General features: G+C 41.9%; 1 long non-coding RNA gene across 1 annotated transcript in view; it reads right to left on the bottom strand.

Annotated features, from left to right (window-relative positions):
* Nucleotide 1: 1 nt before the first annotated feature.
* The window catches only part of LOC134586577 (uncharacterized), a 92756-nt gene continuing 69926 nt past the window's right edge, over nucleotides 2–22831 (bottom strand). Inside the window, exons 2-3 of the long non-coding RNA XR_010086579.1 lie at nucleotides 19195–19417; nucleotides 2–103 (exon numbers count right to left, since the gene is read on the bottom strand). This is a non-coding gene — a long non-coding RNA (uncharacterized LOC134586577). The remainder of the gene's footprint in view (nucleotides 104–19194; nucleotides 19418–22831) is intronic.

Below are 22831 nucleotides of genomic sequence, written 5' to 3'. Positions count from 1 at the left end.
AATCACACTTTAGGTCTTGCTAGAGTCACTGTGTAGATCGTTCTTCAGTGTCTCTGCCGGCTGATGTCTACGTGACAATTGTTCTGTATTTGCAGGTGTTCACCTTAAATGAGAAACATTTTTTATTAGTTCGTACCAAAACAAAAAAAAGATTCAAGTAAAAGATACTACAAAACACATAAACAGTGATATACACTCTACACATACACACACACACAAACACACACACAGTGGTCTCTGGTGCACAGATGGGCAGTCATAGCATTCTATTTTTTTTTTTATTATTATATTAACCAAGTCTGGCAGTCTGCATAGGAATTGCAAATCAAACTATAAACACATGCTCCTTTTTCTCCACGTAATGTTTTTCTTAATTCTTTTAAATCTTAACTCAAAATTGTTAAACTCATCCAGTGTCTTTCATTCAATCTTACTGACCTTTACATCTGCTGTGTAAAACACAAGGCACTGTGTTACACAACCCTATGACAAATTCCAAATAAATCCCAAATATAATCCGCACTGACCTTTTTATTACTAAATAATCAGGTAATACATTTCTTGACTAAACAGTTTATGTAACTAATAATAACCGCTTGCATATGGGTGGATTGTCCCCAAAACTTTGGAGACACGAACCATGCCTAAATACAGGTCAATGGTCACATCTGATTGACAAGTGCAGTCAAGGTATAGCTCAAAGCTATTTTAAAAGTGGAGCAGTCACCATAGAAATCAATTAATTGTTCCAAGTGATTGCTCCAAACTTTGATCTGAAGCTTTGCACAGAACCTTCCAAGTGTTAGGCCCATGATTCACAGTGTGTGAGCAGTCACACATTTCATTCTTAACCACCAAAGAAAGCATTACGCTGGAATACTGAGACCCTGGACAACCTAAGGCAGGGGTATGCAACCTTCGCCACTCCTGATGTTGTCAACTACATCTCCCCTGATGCTGTGCCGGCATTATGGCTGTATGATCATTATGGTAGCTGTAGTCCACAACATCCGGAGTGCCAAAAGTGGCCTACCCCTGACCTAAGTAGGCTCCATGAAGAATATTCATTGTATCCTTGATTCACGAGGGATGAAAGTTTCGCGAGTGATGAAATGTTTGGCACACTGAGCCTAACTGTGTGACAGGAAGAAGCTAAATCTGATGAAACGAAAATAGTTCCATTTACTAACACATGATTTTATGCAACTCATCATCTTTTAAAAATTACCATAACCACTTCCCTATTACGACACTGCAACAAAACGCAAGGCAGTCTGTAATATCCAACTATCTTGTATTTTCTATCTTTAGAATGTTGGCACAAATAGAAATAATAAACTAATATTAAATACAAGATTGTGTACCTGGGAATGTTAACACCTCTAACACCTCCTCACTGTTACTGATTAGTCACTTAATTACTTTTGGCATAAATATATCATGTTTTACAAAGTACATAATGAATAGCAGGAATTCAAAACGTGAGTACTAAAAGCAATAAGGATCTAGATGAGAAACTCCATGTGTATGCGTGATACCTTTACATGTGATAGTGTGATACCTTTACATGTGCTAGTGTGATACTGTATCTATGCATTTTCCGGTCTGTTACGTTATACATGTGCTTGCACAGATTTTCTGATTCTCACATAAAATGATATCTGTAAGCTAAAAGATAGGAAGTTAATTAATCCAGAAAAATATGTACCTATAAAATAAACGATCTTGCCAGGTTTCATGATATTGATCATGGGTAGGCAACTTTCAGCACTCCATGTTGTTACGGAATACATCTCCCATAATGCTCCAAGAGGCATAACGCTGGGAAAGCATCTGAGGATATTTAGTCCACAACATCTGGAGTGTTACCTAACCCGATGTACATCTCTAATGCCATTTAAATTATTTTCTGACAGTCCGAGGGAATTAAGGCGGGAGATGCTGTGGGCTGGTGCAGCCACATTAAGGCTTTGGGCGGCACTCTAAGTCTCCATTCCCAATTCTCGGCAGCTTTTCCGAATCACTTCTGATCCGTCCCCACACTCAAACTCCCCAATCAAGCTCCGTCTCCAGCCTCAGGCAGGGGACCTCACAGCTGATGCTCAGTCTAGGGTTAGATGGAGTCTAGAACTGGCAATATATTTTCTTTTATATATAATAGTTGCATGCATATTAAGCAGGTTAACTTTAATATGCATGACCTAGGCCTGTGCACATTGAAAAAAACTGTTCAGTCTTAATCAATTAATCGGTAACAAAAATATCATTTGGACAATACGTGTTCGTCCATGTGGCATTTCGAGCTGGATGAATTTCATCCATTTAATTCTTTAGAGGAAAAACTATTCCGATTCATGAAAAGGGCTTGAATATCGGCTAATTAGTGTATTAGTGTAAATATAAATACTACGTGCATATTTGCACCAACTGCGTCACAAATTAAGTGAGAACTAGCCAACAGTGGTAAAACTAAGAGGAGAAGTAAAAATAAAACAACCTGTATTTTTATATTTATAGATTATATAATAATTGACATCTCTATACTCTTTGGCCCAGGCTGTATGCACCCGGCACTTTACATCATTCAGCTCGAGTTCAAGGAATCACTGGAATATTTATAGAATAATTGAATATATAAAATATATAAGATAATTGATTTTTACTGCTTCTCATTTTTTACATCTGTTAGTCACTTCTCACTTGGTTTGTGAATAACATTAACATTTAGTGGCTGTCCCCTAGCCATCAATCAAATATCTTTGTTATGGAATCACAGACGCCATAAATTAAATATCACAAAACAAATATAACAATTTTTACCACTTTTACCTTTCGGTTTTTATTTTGGTCGAATTGTCTATCACCCAGGATTCAAACAAATCACAATTCATTTATAAGGGACACATTTAGGCTACAACAGCCAATCTGTTTTTCAACTCTGCAGTTTCGCCACTATGGTATGTTATGGTATGTTGTGCTATACTGGAAGCTACAAAATGTTTTAATTTCATTTATTTTAATTTTATGTCTTACAGGACCCATTTTTTTGAATTTTTTTGTTGTTGCAGAGATAAAGATTTTTATTTTGCATTTAAGGATCCTGCATGCATAATGCCCTACTTAAATAGTTTATTAATTCCTACTTTATTTACTTTTTTTTTCAAATATCATTAACATCAGTGTCAAGGGTTCAAGACATTAAAGCAAAACTATTATGAGAAAGGTATTTATTTTTTTTATATATTGTAGCATACAGTAACATACACTGCTTTACAAAGTTGCAATGACCCTAGTTTAAATGGACACTATAGTCACCCAGACCACTTCAGCTCAATGAAGTGGTCTGGGTGCCAGGTCCCTCAGGTTTTAACCCTTCAGATGCAAACATAGCAGTTTAAGAGAAACTGCTATGTTTACATTTGGGATTAAGCCAGCCTCTAGTGGCTGTCTTCCGGACAGCCACTAGAGGCGCATCTGCGACACTGGAGGCATATTATGCCTCCATCGTGCAAAGTGTCTATAGGAAAGCATTGAGAAATGCTTTCCTATGGACACTTTGAATGCGCGCGCGGCACTTGCCGAGCATGCGCATTCGGCTCCGCTGACGTCGGCAGAGGGAGTTTACGTCGGCGGGGCAGGAGAGGTCACCAGCGCCGAGGGAGCCCGGCGCTGGATAAAGGTAAGTGGCTGAAGGGGTTTTAACCCCCTCAGCGCCATGGGAGGGTGACCCTGAGGGTGGGGGCACCCTCATGGCACTCTAGTGTCAGGAAAACCGCTTTGTTTTCCTGACACTATAGTGATCCTTTAAATTATATTTGGGTTGTAGTTCTGATTAATTTCAATTCCTGCAGTGGGAGCTGATGAATTCCCTAAGTATTCGGTAACAGGTTGTCTATCTGTTTTGATGACTGTCGGCAGCCTGATATGCATTGTGATTACTGAATTTATTTCACCATCAACAAAAGAGGCAAGGGATAAAACCGAATATATTTGAAACTAATAGGCTTTATTAGTATTATTAATTATACCGCAGTGCTTTATAATCATAGAATAGGGATAATTGGCCACAACAGATATAACATCTTAATTCTAACTTTGAAAAAAAATGTAGTCCCTACATCTATATGGGTCCTCAATTATCTTTCAGTTAAAATAGAAAAGAGCCATAGACAGCATTAAATGTTTAGCGAGATATACAATTATATACATATATACATATTCCTCTGATACAGTGTATGTTCTCAACCTCGGTTATTCTTCTACTGTCTTAGTGCTTCCCCAAATTCCCTGTACTTTCCACAACCCCCTCCTTCCACGACTGTTTTTCCAATTTCTTTTCTCTCTTCTTTCTTATTGAATCTGGTCATTCTACACTACACCACTTCCTTTAAAACCTAGCCTCTAAACCTCCCACACCTTCTTCAGGGGGCTTCAGTGTCCTTCATCTGATTTATTTATTCTTCTACTAAAATATATTTCGCTGATATTTGTTCACTAACGGAGGACACAAGAGAAGAGCAAGAAGTTTGATATTTAACTCATGAGTGGGACTAGATAGTACGGATGTGCAGGAAAATTTCTGACATGCCCCAAATCTTTCTAATCTCATTTCTGTTCTCAAACGTTCTATCTTTTGTTTTCTTCCCTGCAGGAATAGTGTTTACTTTTTTTGTCCTTAAACTTGATTTAACACGCACTCGATGTGTGTACTACTGCTGGATTTAACACAATGAGAAGCCATGTCGAAAGCCAAACAAAACGTACTAAAGTTCTACTGTCTCAATGAACGTAAAAACAGGTTGAAAAGGACTCCACGTCTTATTGTTATACTTATAACAGAAGAGAGCATTATACGTGTTGAGCTCTAACAGAAAATAAACAACCAAAAACATACCGAAATGTGTATTAATATGATTTTTTTTTGTTTAAATCTCCTTTTCCTGGTGTGTCAAGTTTCCAAGGGAAACCCACAGCACATGACGAAACTTACTAATGAAACTTGATGATGGAAATGATTAGAAAGGAGTTGCTCTGAGGAAGTGAGAACAAGCAGCCACTCTTGGATTGTGACTGTGAGATTATAACTAAATAAAGGGACAAGAACAGTGTAGCAACATTAGTAAGCCCTGGGAACAGACCCCACATGAAGATATGCCACTCCTGCAATGCTGTTGAGAGCATCACACTAATAAAAAATAATGTAACCTTTTTTTCCCAATTAACTTTGTTTTGACAAACAAATAACAAAAATAATTGTTTACAGTTTTAGATAATTATAATAAATTTACAGCTTAACTAATGTTACAGATACTTGGTGATAATATACATACTGATCAGCCACAACATTAAAACCATCTGCCTAATACTGTGTAGATCTCCCTCATGCTGCTAAAACAGCTCTGATGCATCGAGGCATGGACTCCACATGGACTGAACATGTCCTGTGGTATCTGGCACCAAGACATTAGTAACAAATCCTTTAAATCCTGCAAGTTGCAAGGTGGGGCCTCCATGGATTGGATATGTTGTTCCAGCACAACCCCCAAGGCTCAATCAGATTGAGATCTGTTCAATTTGAAGGACAAGGCAATACCTTGAACTCTTTGTCTTGCTCCATAAACCATTCCGGAAAAATTATCCTGTTGAAAGATGCAACCGCCATCAGGGAACATCATTGCCATGAAGGGGTGCAGCATGGTCTGCAACAATCTTTAGGTAGGTGGTACGTGTCAAAGTAACATCCACATGAATGGCAGGACCCAAGGTTTCCTAGCAGAATATTGCCCAGAGCATAATGCTGCCTCCACCGGCCTGGCTTCTTTCTATAATGTATCCTGCTGCTATCTCCTCCCCAGGTAAATGATGCACACCCACCCAGTCATCCATCCACCTGATCTAAAAGAAAACGGAATTCATCAGATCAGGCAGCCGTCTTCCATTCCTCAATGATCCATTTCTGAAGCTAATGTTCTCATTGAAGGCAGGGCAGGGGTCATCATGGGACAGGTTACACAGCCCCATACACAGCAAACTGTGATACACTGTGTGTTCTGACACCCTTTTATCATGTCCAGCATGGTACTAACCACTGCATACTGGGAACAACCCACAAGACTTGCCAATTTGGAGATGCTCTGACCTAGTCATCTAGCCCTCACTATTTGGCCCTTGTCAAAGTCACTCAGATCTTTTCACTTTCCCTTTTTCCAGCTTCTAAAACATGGAATTCAATAACTGACTGTTTACTTACTGCCTAATATATCCCATCCCTTTATAAGTGCCTTTGTGACAATATAATCAATGTTAATCATTTACCCTGTGTCAGTGGTTTCCATGTTTTATTTTTTTCATTTTTTTTTGTATATTTATAGATATGTATCACCACACTGCTGTCACAACTTATCCACAAAATCTAAGCTAAGTAGCTAAAGTAAAAAATAAATGAAAATAATAATGATCTCCAATAATATCCATCTCAAATATGTTTTAAGGTTGATTGTTTTGATATTTTCTGTCCCCTGATCAGTTTTTATACAATCCATTGAGTAAATCCTATAATAATTACAGATTATTTCATAACACAGCCATAAGAAACCCACCAAGAGCAGACTGGTTAAGTGGGCTCTAATTTCTGTTCTTTAACATAAGGTTTTGTTGTGTTCTCTTTTTTTCTTGTCATGTAAGCAGTTCAAAATAAATGATCCTTAAAGAGGTGTTTGCTACAGACTGTCTTGAGGAGGACAATATCTCACTGGATATTGGGTGTACTCGTGTGTCACATTTTTTAAGGTTGGTGAGTCATATTTTCCAAATGACAAAGATAAAGCAAGGCACTAAACCTTTTGGTACCATTAAAGGAACAGTCCTAGAACTATAACCACTACAGTGCATTGTAGTGCTTAAGGTGCCTGGATCATTTATTTAACATGAGAATTGCTTGTGGGACACTGTGTACAACAAGTGGTCAAGGTTGTGATCATTAGAATGTTTACACTTGGCCAGCTTTGATAATTTTGAATAAATAAAATAGCCCTTACCCACATCCAGAGATGTGTTATAACGACTATGGTTTTTATTAAGCCATTAGACTAGAATATGTGCATTATGAGGTCAAGAGCTAATTGTTTGAACATCTCTTACTGCTGGGTAATAGCAATGGTTTTATTTTCTATTAATCTCTAATTTAGTTCATTAGGTGTTCCTAGATTTATAATCTTAAAAAAAAAAGTAATATCTTGCACATCATTCAATCCAGTGCCTTCTTAAACCCATCATTTCTGACTGCAGTCCAATCAATGTAAGCTCGAATAGGTACAGATATATATCTCTCTCTCTCTTTGACACTCTCTCTCCTACCCATCCATCGGTCTGTCTGTCTGTCTACCTATATATCTATCAATAGTGATTTATATAAAAAACGCAAAGCATTCTACTTACAGTTTTCATCCAAGGTACTGAGATAAAAGCAGTCAGTCAGTGCTGGATAATGTGAATGCTAATAATCCCACTCTCTACTTTGACTAGAAGCAAGGTACATTCCATTAAGAAGCAAGTTCATTCTGGACACACCTCCACTCGCCACCCCTCTCGGGTTTGTAACAAAATACCAATGACTCACCATACCATGAGTCACCAACCTCCAAGCTTTTTTAGCTCCTCCAAGTCCTTCCTAACTACTGACTGCTGCTTACAGATGAAATTAACGAATATTTCCTTATACAGATGAGATCAATTCAAATGGGTAAGTAATTCTTATGAAATTTGCTTGAAGCAAGACTCTCTTTGTTTTACAGATCTACATGAAGAAACGTGGGGAAATGGGAAATAATCAATTTGTTTGAAATAAATATAGTGTTCTGTTTGTTCGCATTGTCCTTTTAGCCAATCAGAACTCAGATAGGTAATATAATGGAAGTTACAGATCTGTTAACAAATGTAAGATGATATATTTGTTTACAGATTATATATGCTTGATCTTCTCTAAAGGTTCTCTTTTATGTAAACGGGAAACATAAATTAATGTTCCTTTGAGCATGGTCCATCCATGCGTGTAATGAACATGATTCTCGGGGGTGTATAAGCTACTCTACTTTTAGAACTTTGCCCCACGTATGTGATGCCTTCAACTATGAGCCTTCAGTCTACACTTGTCCTTTATAAATAACTGACTAAAAACTAAATTTAATATTTTTAGATAAGCTTTTTAAATTATTCAAAACTGTTAGGAAAAAAAACAAAAAACTTTTCCAATAATCTACTTACAAACGTTCCCCAAAAACTTAAATGGTGACTTTTAAAGGTAAATAATTTTAAATGTTTTTCTAACAGATTTGAATAAATTTGAAAATATTATCCTTAAGGTCATCTCTCAACCAAACCCATGTCCACCAACATCGGCATTCTTTGAAGTGGGAGATAAGTGGGTGTGGTAAAAGGGTGGACCACTGTTGCAAATTACCTAACCAGTATCGCCAGAAGGGGATGGATCTACCAGAAGAACTGGAAGGTCAGCCTGGCGTGAATGCATGACAAGCTGGCCTGGAATCATGCAGACTGGCCAACTAAGTGTGAGCTATGTACACAGCACCCGAACTTAGCACAAATGCATCTAATAAGGAGCTCGCTCTAAGCTTTCTGGGAACAGTCTCCCAGCATTCACTTGTCTACTCCTCTCCTTATCTTCTTACTAGCAGGCAGAAGCTTCTGGTATATAGTCTGCAAGGAGCTTCTGCCTGCTAGGTCTGGAGGGGGGAGAGGGTCTGTCACATGCTCTCCCTGGCAGGGCCAATGCTATCCAAGCACCGGCTCTGCAGTGTGTCTTCACGGATCTGAGATCTCCCTCACCAGTCCACATGCACTTTGCTGGCAGCAGACTGGGGAGGGAGAGAGGACCTGTGAGCTCAGCCTGCAGCTCCTCCGGGTCCTCCTTTCACGAGTTCGGAGCGTTGCCACGGTTACCATGGCAACGCTCTGGATCTCGCAAGAGTGAACTCTAGCCACAGGATCTGCAGGCTATATGTCACTCACCACTGGGACCACCAGGGATTGAGAAATGTTCCCCCTCCCTGAGCAAAGGTAAGAAGGGAGGGAGTACATAAAGTATATGATTTTAATTTAAAAAAAACAAAAACATATATTTGCTTTAGGCTACCTACACACTTAATAAATTTGTATACATTCACACAAGTTGCCCCTCTACACACTCACTGCTCCCCATACACACATACTGCACCCCTCACACACACAATGTACCCCTAACAGACACTTCATCCCACACACAGACACTGCGCCTCTCACTCACACAGACACTGCGCCTCTCACTCACACAGACACTGCACCTCTCACTCACACAGACACTGCACCTCTCACTCACACAGACACTGCACCCCTCTCTCACACACACTACACCCCTCTCTCACACAGACACTGCACCCCTCTCTCACACAGAAACTGCACCCCTCTCTCACACAGACACTGCACCCCTCTCTCACACAGACACTGCACCCCTCTCTCACACAGACACTGCACCTCTCACTCACACAGACACTGCACCCCTCTCTCACACAGACACTGCACCTCTCACTCACACAGACACTGCACCCCTCTCTCACACAGACACTGCACGTCTCACTCACACAGACACTGCACCCCTCTCTCACACAGACACTGCACCCCTCTCTCACACAGACACTGCACCTCTCACTCACACAGACACTGCACCTCTCACTCACACAGACACTGCACCCCTCTCTCACACAGACACTGCACCTCTCACTCACAGACACTTCACCCCACACACAGACACTTCACCCCACACACAGACACTGCACTCCTCACACACAGATACCATTCCTCACACACTGCACTCCTTACACAAACTGCATTGCTCACACGCAAACTTCACCGCTCATACACACTTTACCACACACACTGCACCCCTCACACACACTACATCCCCTATCCTGGTAGAACCCAGGTAAGTTGTCAAACTGTTCTTAAATGGTACCAGTACCCCTGGAACCATAATCACTACATAGAGCCGTAGTGGTTATTGTGCCTGGATTGTCCCTGTAATACTCTCCCAATACTCAGTTCTGGATCCGGCCCTGGAATGTAGTGAGTGTTGAAGAAAGGGGACATGCCACAGTGTTAGAGAGAGCTAAGCATCAGGAGCAATATTCATGCACAAAGTCAGCTTTACCTTAACTAGTTTCATTGCCAGCCAGTCCACACAAGTTTTGTTCCCCTGAAACCCTTTTAAATTCCCATTCCTGATTCTAGCTGCACAAACAAGGGCATGTGAAAAGTAGTCAAAACATGAATAAATTAAAACGTGCTCTTAAATACTAAATAAAGAGAAATATACATATCTCTGGATATACCTCTTTATTTTCCCATGATCTAATTCACCTCTACTGGTAGCAAAGCAGACCCTTTGTTTTCCTATAAACATACGGCAATTATTACAATGAGTTGGGACCAGAAAAAAGCCCAGGCAGGTCACAAGACAAGTTTACAGGATTTTGTTTAATAAATAATCCAATGCACCCTGAGCAGTAATTAGCAGTAAACTGTCATTAGGTCACTGACAGTTACTAAAATTAAATGTGTTCTTTTTTTAATTTAAATTTCTTTCTATATAATTTGTAATCATCTATTGCAAGAATGACAACATACAGTACTCGAAATTCCGACTATTCAGGTTTAATCTTGCACACGGATACTCAATGTAAGCAAAAAGAGCACAAGGAAATGACGTAAATCATATCAAAGCCTCCTCTTATTCAGTACTACGAGAGACACTGAAAACAGAAAAATATGTCAGTTCTGTTTTTAATAAAAGGAAATAGTTTGTTAATCATGAACACTGTGGGGAGAATTAATAAGGAAATTAAAAATTTTAGACGCAAAACAACCAATTGTCAGCAGGTCTGTTAGTTTAATTTTCAAGGTATATTTTTTTCTGGGCTGGAACTCAAGCTGCAGTTGTGCTATGGTGAGGTCATATTTCTGACGAAAGAGGTCTAATAATTTCTGTGTTCTCTAGACGAATGTATCATTAAGGTATTGCAAGCAGCAAATAATCACATAAAAGTCATATCCACCTTTGACTTTCTTCTCAAAATGAGTAAGGTGGAATACATTGCCTCATTTTCTTTATTCTTTATTTATAGAAAATAACAATAGCAGTTACACAAGGAATGCCCTCGATCGAGCACATTTAACAGGATAAAGATAGATAATAAGTGTCATAACTTACGCAATATAATATATCAAGAGAATTGCAAAAAACTAAACTCTATGCCTAAAACTCATAATTTGTTTATTTAATTTTCATAGGAACCACTTACCATAATAAGTGGGATAAACAAAACGTGTAAAAGAAATAAACAGTAAAAATCTAAAACAAAACAAAATGCTCTCTGTGTCTCGTGCCCCATAAGACTCCCTTAATTTTTTATTTAGTTTATTTATAAAGTTTTTAATTTACATGTAGCTTTTTACTCTGGTAGTACAACTCGCTGAAGATGGGTGAGACCGAGTCTACCTGACGTCATCCAACTCTCCACCAGACCCACCTGACTATCGCATACATATAATATTTGTTTACGTATAATTATATAATGCAGATTTATTGTTTTTTCTTGCATTCAGTCTTTTCATTTTTAATTTGAACAGATGCACGGCTTAAATGAATGCAGTGCGCTGCCCACAACCAGTTATAAGTGATATGTATTCACGAAAAATCGTGGGACATGGCTTAACTAGTTAGAATCTTACCCGAGACAGCAAAGCAGATCAGAGTTGAAAAAACAAAAACATTCAAGTGACAAAGCAACTGCAAACTGCAAAAGCAAAAAGTATATCATATATAATCTATTTTATAATTGAAAAAAAGGTTTTTTTTAAGAACTTCTACATATATTTAAAATGTTTTATTTTTTTATTTTTTACGTTCATGTTTCTTTTGGTTTATGGTATTGCTCATCACGACAAACGTGAAGATCTTTTAAAACTGAAGGTCTTGCCTAATAGCCATATGTAAACGTTGTTTTTTTTTTTTCACAAAAGGCAATATTTTACGTTGTAAGAGAAAAGGGTCAGCATCTATGTACCAAAGTCTACTCAATTATGACGTGGTTGTTTTGGTGCTCATTATTGGCAAAGCAATGTATCTTTTAAATCACAAAAAAATTGCATAAAGCAAAATAAGATGACCAAAGTAAACTAAAGGTTGTAAGCTTAAAAATTAACAGATGAATTGAACAATTGTACATATAATCTGGACAATTTATGGAAAGTATAGTAAGCTAAAACATAAGATGGTCTATAGCCATAGTGACTGCTTATAGCAATTATTAGTTTGGGTTTGTCATCTTGCTGATTGCAAAATACATAAACTGAGGAGGTATATTTCATCAGTCTCTCCACAACCCCTCAATAATAGAGAATATGATTTTCAAGAAGTACCAGCAAATAACATAAAAATTTCCAGTTTCTTAGACTAACATCTCAGTCATGTCCACTTGGCCAAACCTCGTTCTACTATTGCTCAGTACACAAGTTACTACCCCCTACAAAGTCTCCTTAATCCTACACTCCTCTTTAGTCTGGTCATATAGTTAGGACGCAGATTTGGCAAGATTTGTACAGATCCACAAGGAAAACAATTTAAAAAAAAAAAAACTACAGACCTATATACGTATTTCCTGTGCTATTTAAAATCTTGGACAAATGTGCAACTCTTGAGTTACTCAATGTCTAGCTTCCTCATTTTATTTCAGTCTGGCTTTCGCTTAAACCATTCTGCCGTAAGTGCTCTAGTAAACCTATGCAGTGATACTCAGAGACGCATTGAGCAAGGGGAACGTACGAGAGCTGTTTTTCTAGTCTCTGCAAAGTCACCAATGACCAAGACATTTTCTTAGCTAAGTGGAGAACCTTAAGCATAGGTGAAAACTGCATTAATGGGGCCCATTTTTATATTTCATAAAGAATCCACCAAGAGATATAGATATTGCCAACAATATATTTTAATCACTCTGATCACATGGAGAATTCTTCAAGGATATATAAGGATAACGCCGTGTGATGGAAGCCCCTGTGCCACAGACTTTTGGAGAGGCTTAAATGCCAGTCTCCTGCCCAAGGACTATGTGTCTTGTTCCAAGAGCCCCTAAAAGGGGGGTAGGAGTATGGGTGCTCCAGATGCATATTGTGCTTCCCAGGTGGCCTTGAGTACCTTTGAGGATCCCCTGGATTCGTTTTACACAGGGCCGGCGCTTCCTATAAGGCGAACTAGGCAGCCTCCTAGGGCCCCATATAGGAGGGGGCGCCCTGCGCCCCCATCGCAGGCCCTTTAAATGTTGCAGCCGCCTGAGCGCTCTATAGAGAGCCTCACCTCCCCTTCCTGCCTCACCTCCCCTTCCTGTAGTGTGGCCGAGCTCCTCTCCGTTCCGCGACCAGGCTGGACTGACAGGAAGTGCACACTTAGTGTGCACTTTCTATCAGTCCGGCCAGGTACAGGAAACAGAAACTCCTGTACTGCGGACCGGAGAGGAGCTCGGCCACGCTACAGGAAGGGGAGGTGAGGTTAGGAGGAGAACTGGGGGAAGGGCGGGGGTTAGAATAACTGGGGGAGGGGAGGGAGATAAGAAGAACTGGGGGGGGTAAGAAGAACGAGGGGAGGGGGTAAAAAGAAGAGGGAAGGTGGGGGAGTAAGAAGGAAACAAGGGAGGGGGGAGTAAGAAGAAAACAAGGGAGGGGGAGTAAGAAAAATACAAGGGAGGGGGAAGTAAGAAGAAAACAAGGGAGGGGGAGTAAGAAGAATACAAGGGAGGGGGGAGGAAGAAGAAGACAAGTGGAGGGGGCTAAGAAGGGGGGAGGGGGATTATGAAGAGGGGTGGGGGAGTAAGAAGAAAGGGGGGAGTAAGAAGAAGACAAGTAGAGGGGGGAGTAAGAAGAAGAGGGGAGGGGGGAATACGAAGAAGAGGTGAGGAGGGAGTAAGAAGAAAGGGGGGAGGGGGAGTAAGAAGAAAGGGGGGGAAGGGGAATAATAAGAAGACAAGTGGAGGGGAGGAGTAAGAAGAAGAGGGTAGGGGGGGTAAGAAGAAGAGGGGAGGGGGGTAATAAGAAGAGGGGAGGGGGGAAGTAAGAAGAACACAGGGAGACAGGGCCGGTGCAAGGATTTTTGCCGCCCTAGGCAAAAGTAAAGTTTGCTGCCCCCCCTGTGACATCACAATGCCCCACCCATATGACCTGCCATGTTAACTAACGCTAGTGCTGCAGTGCCGCTGTGTTTACATTAAAAGGCCTGCAGGGACAGGCTATAGACACCAGAACCACTACATTAAGCTGCAGTGGTTCTGGGGACTGTAGAGTTTCTTTATTGTGAGGTAAATTAGAGATTAGTGCCACAAATAATATACTAGATTGCCTACTTACAACCATATGAGGATGATGATGGGCTCTAGCTGCAGTCTGGATCCACTGGTCTGGTGTAGAACAGGCTCTCTGGAGGCTGTTTGTAACTGTGATCACAAAAATCAATGTTCTGGGAGAACGGGAAGCAGCTCCATTTTTTGGGGCCCTTTACACAGCTCAAGGTCTGGGTCCCAGGGTCCACCAATGAGTTTGTTCACAGGGGGTGGAGTGTGTAGGGGATGTCCTGATTTGTGTGTAAGGAATGCATTGTGTGAATTTGTGTTTGTATGTGTAAGGGCTGCAAGGTGTGCTTCTGTGTGTGTAAGGGATGAAGTGTGTGAGTCTGTAAGGGGTGCTTTGAGTGTGTGTAAGGGGTGCATTGAGTGTGTGTAAGGAATGCATTGTGTGTTTCTGTGTGTGTAAGGGATGCATTGTGTGTAAGGGTTGCATTGCGTGTGTGTGTGTAATGCATTGTGTGTTTTTCTGTGTGCAAGGGGTGCATTGTCTTTGTGTGTAAGAGTTCATTGTGTGTGATTGTGTGTGTGATGAATGTCAATCTCTCCCCCCTCCCTTGTCACTCTCTTCTCCCCCCTCCCTTGTTACTCTCATTCTCCCTCCCTCCCCTGTCACTCCCCCTCCCCGTCAATGTCTTCCCCCCCTGTCAGTTTCTTTCCCCCCCCCTCCCTGTCAGTTTCTTTCTCCCCCCCTCCCTGTCCGTTTCTTTCTCCCCCCCTCCCTGTCCGTTTCTTTCTCCCCCCCTCCCTGTCCGTTTCTTTCTCCCCCCCTCCCTGTCAGTTTCTTTCTCCCCCCCTCCCTGTCAGTTTCTTTCTCCCCCCCTCCCTGTCAGTTTCTTTCTCCCCCCCTCCCTGTCAGTTTCTTTCTCCCCCCGTCAGTTTCTTTCTCCCCCCGTCAGTTTCTTTCTCCCCCCCGTCAGTTTCTTTCTCCCCCCCGTCAGTTTCTTTCTTCCCCCCCTGTCAGTTTCTTTCTCCCCCTGGCAGTTTCTTTCTCCCCCCCTGTCAGTTTCTTTCTCCCCCGTCAGTTTCTTTCTCCACCCGCCTCCCTGTCAGTTTCTTTCTTCCCCCCTCCCTCCCTGTTTCTTTCTCCCCCCTCCCTCCCTGTTTCTTTCTCCTCCCCCCTCCCTCCCTGTTTCTTTCTCCCCCCTTCTCTGTTTCTCCCACCCCCCTCCCTCTCTGTTTCTTCCCCCCCCCCCTCACTGTTTCTTCCCCCCCCCTCGCTCCCTGTTTCTTCCCCCTCCCTCGCTCCCTGTTTCTTCCCCCTCCCTCCCTGTTTTTTCCCCCTCCCTCGCTCCCTGTTTCTTCCCCCTCCCTCCCTGTTTCTTCCCCCTCCCTCGCTCCCTGTTTCTTCCACCTCCCTCCCTGTTTCTTCCCCCTCCCTCGCTCCCTGTTTCTTCCACCTCCCTCCCTGTTTCTTCCACCTCCCTCCCTGTTTCTTTCTCCCACCCCCCTCCCTCCCTGTTTCTTTCTTCCCCCTACCTCTTTTGTAGCGTGGCCGAGCGCTGTATGGTCCGCGGGTACAGGGAGTTTTTGTTTCCTGTACCCGGCCGGACTAAAAGGAAGTGAACACTCAGTGTGCACTTCCTGTTAGTCCGGCCGGGTACAGGAGACAGATGCTCTCTGTACCCGCGGACCATACAGCGCTCGGCCACACTACAGTGAGGGAGTGACAGGAGGGAGCGCTGAGCGCTTCCCTCCTGTCAGCCCCTCTGCTCATGCTGCGCCCGGGAGGTGCGCCCTCATGGATGCACCAGCCCGGGCAAAGCTGCAGCCGCCTGAGGTTCTCTGCAGAGTGCTCGGGCGGCTGCAGCATTAGGGGGGCCGGCACTCCTGGCGTCGCCCCTTCCCAAGGGGCGCCCTAGGCGGCTGCCTAGTCCGCCTAACAGGTAGCGCCGGCCCTGCAGGGAGGGGGGAGTAAGAAGAACACAGGGAAGGGGTGAGGAGAGGGGGAGGCGAGAAGAACACAGGGAGGGGGGAGTGAGAAGAACACAGGGAGGGGGGGTGAGGAGAAGGGGAGGTGAGGAGAACACGGGGGGAGGTGAGAAGACACGGGGGAGGTGAGAAGAACACAGGAGAGGGGGTGAGGAGAAGTGGAGATGAGGAGAAGGGGAGGTGAGGAAAACACAGGGAGGGTGGGTGGGTGTGAGAAGAGACCCCCAGGGAAGGGTGGGGGAGAGGAGAGACCACTAAGGGGCAGGGGAGAGCTCTAAGGGACAGAATGGAGAGCACTTTCACACTACACGCACACACACACAATGCATCCCTATACATACACAGAAACACACAATGCATCCCTTACACACACATGCAAACACAGACACACACACTGCTTCTCTTACATACACACAGAAACAATGCATTTCTTACACACACTCAATGCACACACTTACAGACACACACCTTGCATCCCTTATGCATACAAACACAGATTCACACAATGGATCCCTTGCACACAACCACAAACACACACTGCTTCCAGTACACACACACACACACTGCTTCACCTACACAAACTGGTATGCCTATACACTACATTCCATAAGCACACACATTAGATCCTCTACAATAACACATAACACATCCCCTACACACTACACTCCATGTGAGCGAATTTAATGGGTGGAACATATAGGTGGACTTATGGGTGGGCCTTATGGGAATACTCACCATCAGGCCCTGGGGCCCAGACCTTGAGCTGCTTCCTGTTCTCCCAGAACATTAAATTTTGTGACCGCAGTTACAAACAGCCTCCAGAGATCCGGTTCTACACCAGACCAGTGGAGCAAAACTGCAGCCAGTTCTCATTCCTAGGGTTCCATACAGTCTCAAAGGCAACATATGCCCAGCAAACCAACTGGAAAATTTCAATGTGTAAATACTATAATGGGCAAGTTCTTTATTTACCCTGTAACTTTCCAAAACACCATAAAAGCTAGACATGGGGTATACTGTTGTACTCATGTGGCATCACAGCATACAAATATGTGTATTTAATTGCAGTAAAAGCTAATAGTATTGCGACATTCACAGTTAAAATGCCATGCAGAACTAGGAAAATAACAAAATGTATTAATTTATCATACTTATTTAGAATTCATTCATATTAAATTATGTTTCATACATATGTAATGAAAGGGCTGTTTCTCCTGAATAAAATGATATATAATAATTGTGGGTGCACGTAATATGAAAGAGCTGTATTACGTATGAAAAGACATTTAGCGCAAATTCTTGGTTTTGTTTTGGTCAGAACTTGTACCATTGCCTCCAGCCTTACGGGGTTAATGGAGGAAAATAAAATGGTGGAGGTCAAGTGCAAGGATTTGTTGCGTTTTAGAAAAACACATGCATCTTGCATCACGAAAACAAAACACAGGGTTCGATGCTAGTCTTCCTTTAAATTTCTATTACACAGACTTGTTTGGACTTTTAACCCCTTAAGGACCAAACTTCTGGAATAAAATGGAATCATGACATGTCACACACGTCATGTGTCCTTAAGGGGTTAAACATGATAATATTTTAATAGTTAAATACTTTATTAAGCTGAACGAACAAACAGTCTATAATGTTTACATTAACATAAATTCACAGCAAATACAAAAGACTATAAACATATATTTTTTTGTTTATTGTTCTATTATTATGAAATAATCTGAGATTTCACGTTAAAATTTCTGTTTGACTTTAAAGCAACAGGAAGTTTAGATTTGTGTACTTTTTTCTAATGTTAATTCCCCATTTTACATGCTATATTTTTAACTTGCAGGATGTTAAGTCATGTGAAAGCACTATGGGAAATGTTTTAATTGCAAAGCGAACAACCTTTCTATAAAGAAAATGCAGTAAAGTTTAATTTGATAATGAAAATATATTGTATTATTTAATAATAGTCCTATTAACAAATATATAATTACATGGGTCTAACTGAAGAGTAAGTTGTAGTGAAATGATAACAAAGTTGCCAATGTACCTGTCCATATTCTTTTACAATTATATTTTTTGTCAGCTTATTATAATTCAGAAATATTAGCCAAACTTAGATACCATAACCATCGGTAAAACTGTTCATACGTATTTTAGATATTTCAGATGGATATTATAAAGCGAAGCTCTCAATTCTGTGGAATTTACACCATTGGATAAAACAATGGAAATCACCTATATATTTGAGTCAGATGCAACCAATGACATCACAATCCAGTGCCGTCAAGGCACAGCAAAGGCACATATTGCAAATGAGGAGGTGAAATAGAAACTTTTCTTAAAAAACATTTTATTTATCTCACCTCACAAATACACATGTTTAAAATATGGGGATAAGTAAACATGACACAAATATGAAAATCCTGGGAAGTGGAAGCTCTCATTTAAATCTACACTGTGCTTATACAGATGCCGTAAGAAAGGGGTATAGAGATAATAGTTAAAGTTTATGATAGCTGTTTGCTTTCTGGCATTGTTTAGAAATTGTATTCTTTGTACTAAGTAACTTGTATCTTTTCCCGTAGCCAAGTACGTGTTTGAGAATTCTGCCATCTCTTTACTAAGCTGTTGATTTGGTCAGTAAAGTGAGATGCTTAATAGATCCTTTAGAATTTAACCCAATGAATATACATTTGAATAAACATCCAAGTTATAGTTATCTCTGAACATACTTTGATAGATAGAGAGGTAGAGACAGACAGATAGACAGACAGACATATAGTTACAATATAGGGTTTTATAGCCCATTGTATCAAATAAAATCACTCACTTTTTGTGTTCTTGTCTTCTTCTGTTAGTATCACAAAGGAGACTAGAATCCTGTCGAACCGATAAAGTCCTACGTGGAGCACAGTTAGACTGTTATGGAAATTCCAGACACTGTTCAGTTTGCTTCTCTATGCTTTTCATATGAGATATGTTCTACGTGGGAGATAGTTCCTCTTTATCAAGCTGAATTCCCCTCTTGGATACGTATATTCTCCTTTGTCCACCTTAAAAGAATGCGAATAGCAAACAAGCAAACGTGAATCTTAACATCCAGTAATCACTTGGAAAAATAAATACTCCCAGATATGTAAGTAAAGGTCACCGTTTACCCTGTTAGACACCACTTTTACCAGAAAAAAAAAACATTCCATAAATTACCTTAAAATCAAAACACGCTGGGGAAATATAAAGTCCAGAATTTTTACATTTTTAGCATTGGGTAGAAGTTACATCAAAATATCATTTACTAGTGTCCGTATAATAAGTTACACATGGGTAAAAAAAACTCTTCAAGTAAGTTGAAAAAACGTGCACAGAGGAACATAGAGATGGCAATAAGGATTTGTATTTACTAGAAATTAGATACATTTACACCGGAAATCCCATACATTTACACCTACCCTAGACGGGTGTAGGACTGGCTGATCTCCATTCCTGTTTCCGCTTTGACCTGTGTTACTTTTAGCAGCTCTTACGGAGCTACCGCCAGCCGCTACTAAAAAGCCAGTCTTTAACAACTCTCATAATTCTCTCTGGTAGGAACGTAGTGACTGGTTCCAACCCTATCACTACTCTTAATGGCTCCCATTAACCGCTAAAGTAACTAATTGATAATCTCGCTGTCAGTAAAGTTTCAATAGGGGATCTCAGAATCTCTTTCATAGGGCCGGTCTGGCATATCTAATTTTGTCGCTACTCCAAAGGCTCTACGCCAGGTAAATTATTACGATGCAGTTGTCCATTTATGTCACATTTTTTAATTCCATGATTCAAATTATACAAAACAAAATGACAATTAATCTCACAAATTGTGAGATATAATGTCACCTGGAAATGATATTGTATCCGTAAAGTATTAATGTAACAAAACACTGTACAAAAGGGGAAAGTAGGTAAAAAATAATTAAATACAAAGTAAACATTAGCCTTGGAAGGCTAACCCTATACCTATTGCTATAATATCATCAAAAAATAGGTCCAATGGATTAAAACATCATGCACTAGATTGGCTTTATTAAGTGTGGCCAAAGTGGATGATGTAGCCAAAGGGTGTGTAATAAAATATATATATGTGTATAGTACTCAAATGCCTTGTTTAGGATCCCTGAGCCTTGGAGGAGAATGCTGTCTTTAACAGGGTGTAGGTCCCAAATCAATTAGTACCAATGTATACCCATAGTGATGTCGCGAACATAAAATTTCCGGTTCGCGAACGGCGAACGCGAACTTCCGCAAACGTTCGCAAACCGGCGAACCGGGCGAACCGCCATAGACTTCAATGGGCAAGCGAATTTTAAAACCCACAGGGACTCTTTCTGGCCACAAAAGTGATGGAAAAGTTGTTTCAAGGGGACTAACACCTGGACTGTGGCATGCCGGAGGGGGATCCATGGCAAAACTCCCATGGAAAATTACACAGTTGATGCAGAGTCTGGTTTTAATCCATAAAGGGCATAAATCACCTAACATTCCTAAATCACAATGCATATGGATTGACACCTGACATATGACATATTGACACCTTGACATATGGATTGACACCTGTCCTCAGAGACCCTGATACACACTGACACAGAGCAGAATAGGGACTGTTCCCCCTACATAGGGTCACTTGGCAGATATGGATTGACACCTGTCCTCAGGGACCCTGATACACACAGAAACAGAGCAGAATAGGGACTGTTCCTCCTACATAGGGTCACCATTTTTAGCCCAAGGCAGCTCATCTCATCAGGCCTTTTTTAGTCGAATGTATCGCCCACTGTCAGTCCCTTCAGGATCCATCCCTCATTCGTCTTAATAAAGGTGAGGTAATCTAGACTTTTTTGACCTAGGCGACTTCTCTTCTCAGTGACAATACCTCCTGCTGCACTGAAGGTCCTTTCTGACAGGACACTTGAAGCGGGGCAGGCCAGAAGTTCTATCGCAAATTGGGATAGCTCAGGCCAAAGGTAAAGCCTGCACACCCAGTAGTCAAGGGGTTCATCGCACCTCAGAGTGTCGATATCTGAAGTTAAGGTGAGGAGTCTGCTACCTGTCGGTCGAGTCGTTCTCTGAGGGTGGATCCCGAAGGGCTGTGGCGATGCGTAGGACTTAAAAAGCTCTGCATGTCCTCCATCAACAACACGTCTTTAAAGTGTCCTGTCCTTGCTGGCGTGGTCGTGGGAGGATTACTTTCACCTCTTCCCCTGTTAGATGCTGCATCCTTTCCGACTTGTTGTAATTTGGTAACATTTCAGCCATTTTCTGCTTATACCGGGGGTCTAGTAGCGTGGACACCCAGTACAGGTCATTCTCCTTCAGCCTTTTTATACGAGGGTCCCTCAACAGGCACGACAGCAGGAAAGACCCCATTTGCACAAGGTTGGATGCCGAGCTACTCATTTCCCGTTTCTCCTCCTCAGTGATCTCAATGAAGGTATGCTCTTCCCCCCAACCACGTACACCACCACAGGTACCAGATAGGTAACAACGAGCACCCTGGGATGCCTGTTGTGGTTGGTCTTCCTCCTCAAAGCCACATTCCTCCTCTGACTCCTCTTCCTCACAATCCTCTTCCAGTGTTGCCGCAGGTCCAGCAAGCGATGGTGATAAGGCTGTTTCTGGTGGTGATGGTGACCACAACTCTTCCACTTCCCCTTCACGCCCATCTACGGCCTGATCCAGCACTATTCGCAGGGCATGCTCTAGGAAGAAAACAAATGGTATGATGTCGCTGATGGTGCCTTCGGTGCGACTGACTAGGTTTGTCACCTCCTCAAAAGGACGCATGAGCCTACAGGCATTGCGCATGAGTGTCCAGTAACGTGGCAAAAAACTTCCCAGCTCCCCAGAGGCTCTCCTAGCACCCCGGTCATACAAATATTCATTAACGGCTTTTTCTTGTTGGAGCAGGCGGTCGAACATTAGGAGTGTTAAATTCCAACGTGTCGGGCTGTCGCAAATCAAGCGCCTCCCTGGCATGTTGTTTCGCCGCTGGATATCTGCAAAGTGCGCCATGGCCGTGTAGGAACGCCTGAAATGGCCACACACCTTCCTGGCCTGCTTCAGGACGTCCTGTAAGCCTGTGTACTTATGCACAAAGCGTTGTACGATCAGATTGCACACATGTGCCATGCACGGCACATGTGTCAACTTGCCCAACTTCAATGCCGCCAACAAATTTGTTCCGTTGTCACAAACCACTTTGCTGATATCCAGTTGCTGCGGAGTCAGCCACTTTTCAACCTGTGTGTTCAGGGCGGACAGGAGTGCTTGTCCGGTGTGACTCTCTTCTTTCAAGCAAGTCAAACCCAAGACGGCGTGATACTGCCGTATCCGGGATGTGGAATAGTACCTGGGGAGCTGGGGGGGGTGCCGTTGATGTGGACCAGCAGCAGAAGAGGACTCAGCCGAGGAGGTTATGGAAAGGATGGAGT

The sequence above is a fragment of the Pelobates fuscus genome, chromosome 1 (genome assembly GCF_036172605.1).
Source record: "Pelobates fuscus isolate aPelFus1 chromosome 1, aPelFus1.pri, whole genome shotgun sequence".
NCBI classification, from domain to species: domain Eukaryota; kingdom Metazoa; phylum Chordata; class Amphibia; order Anura; family Pelobatidae; genus Pelobates; species Pelobates fuscus.
This window is presented reverse-complemented; position numbering and strand designations above follow the sequence as displayed.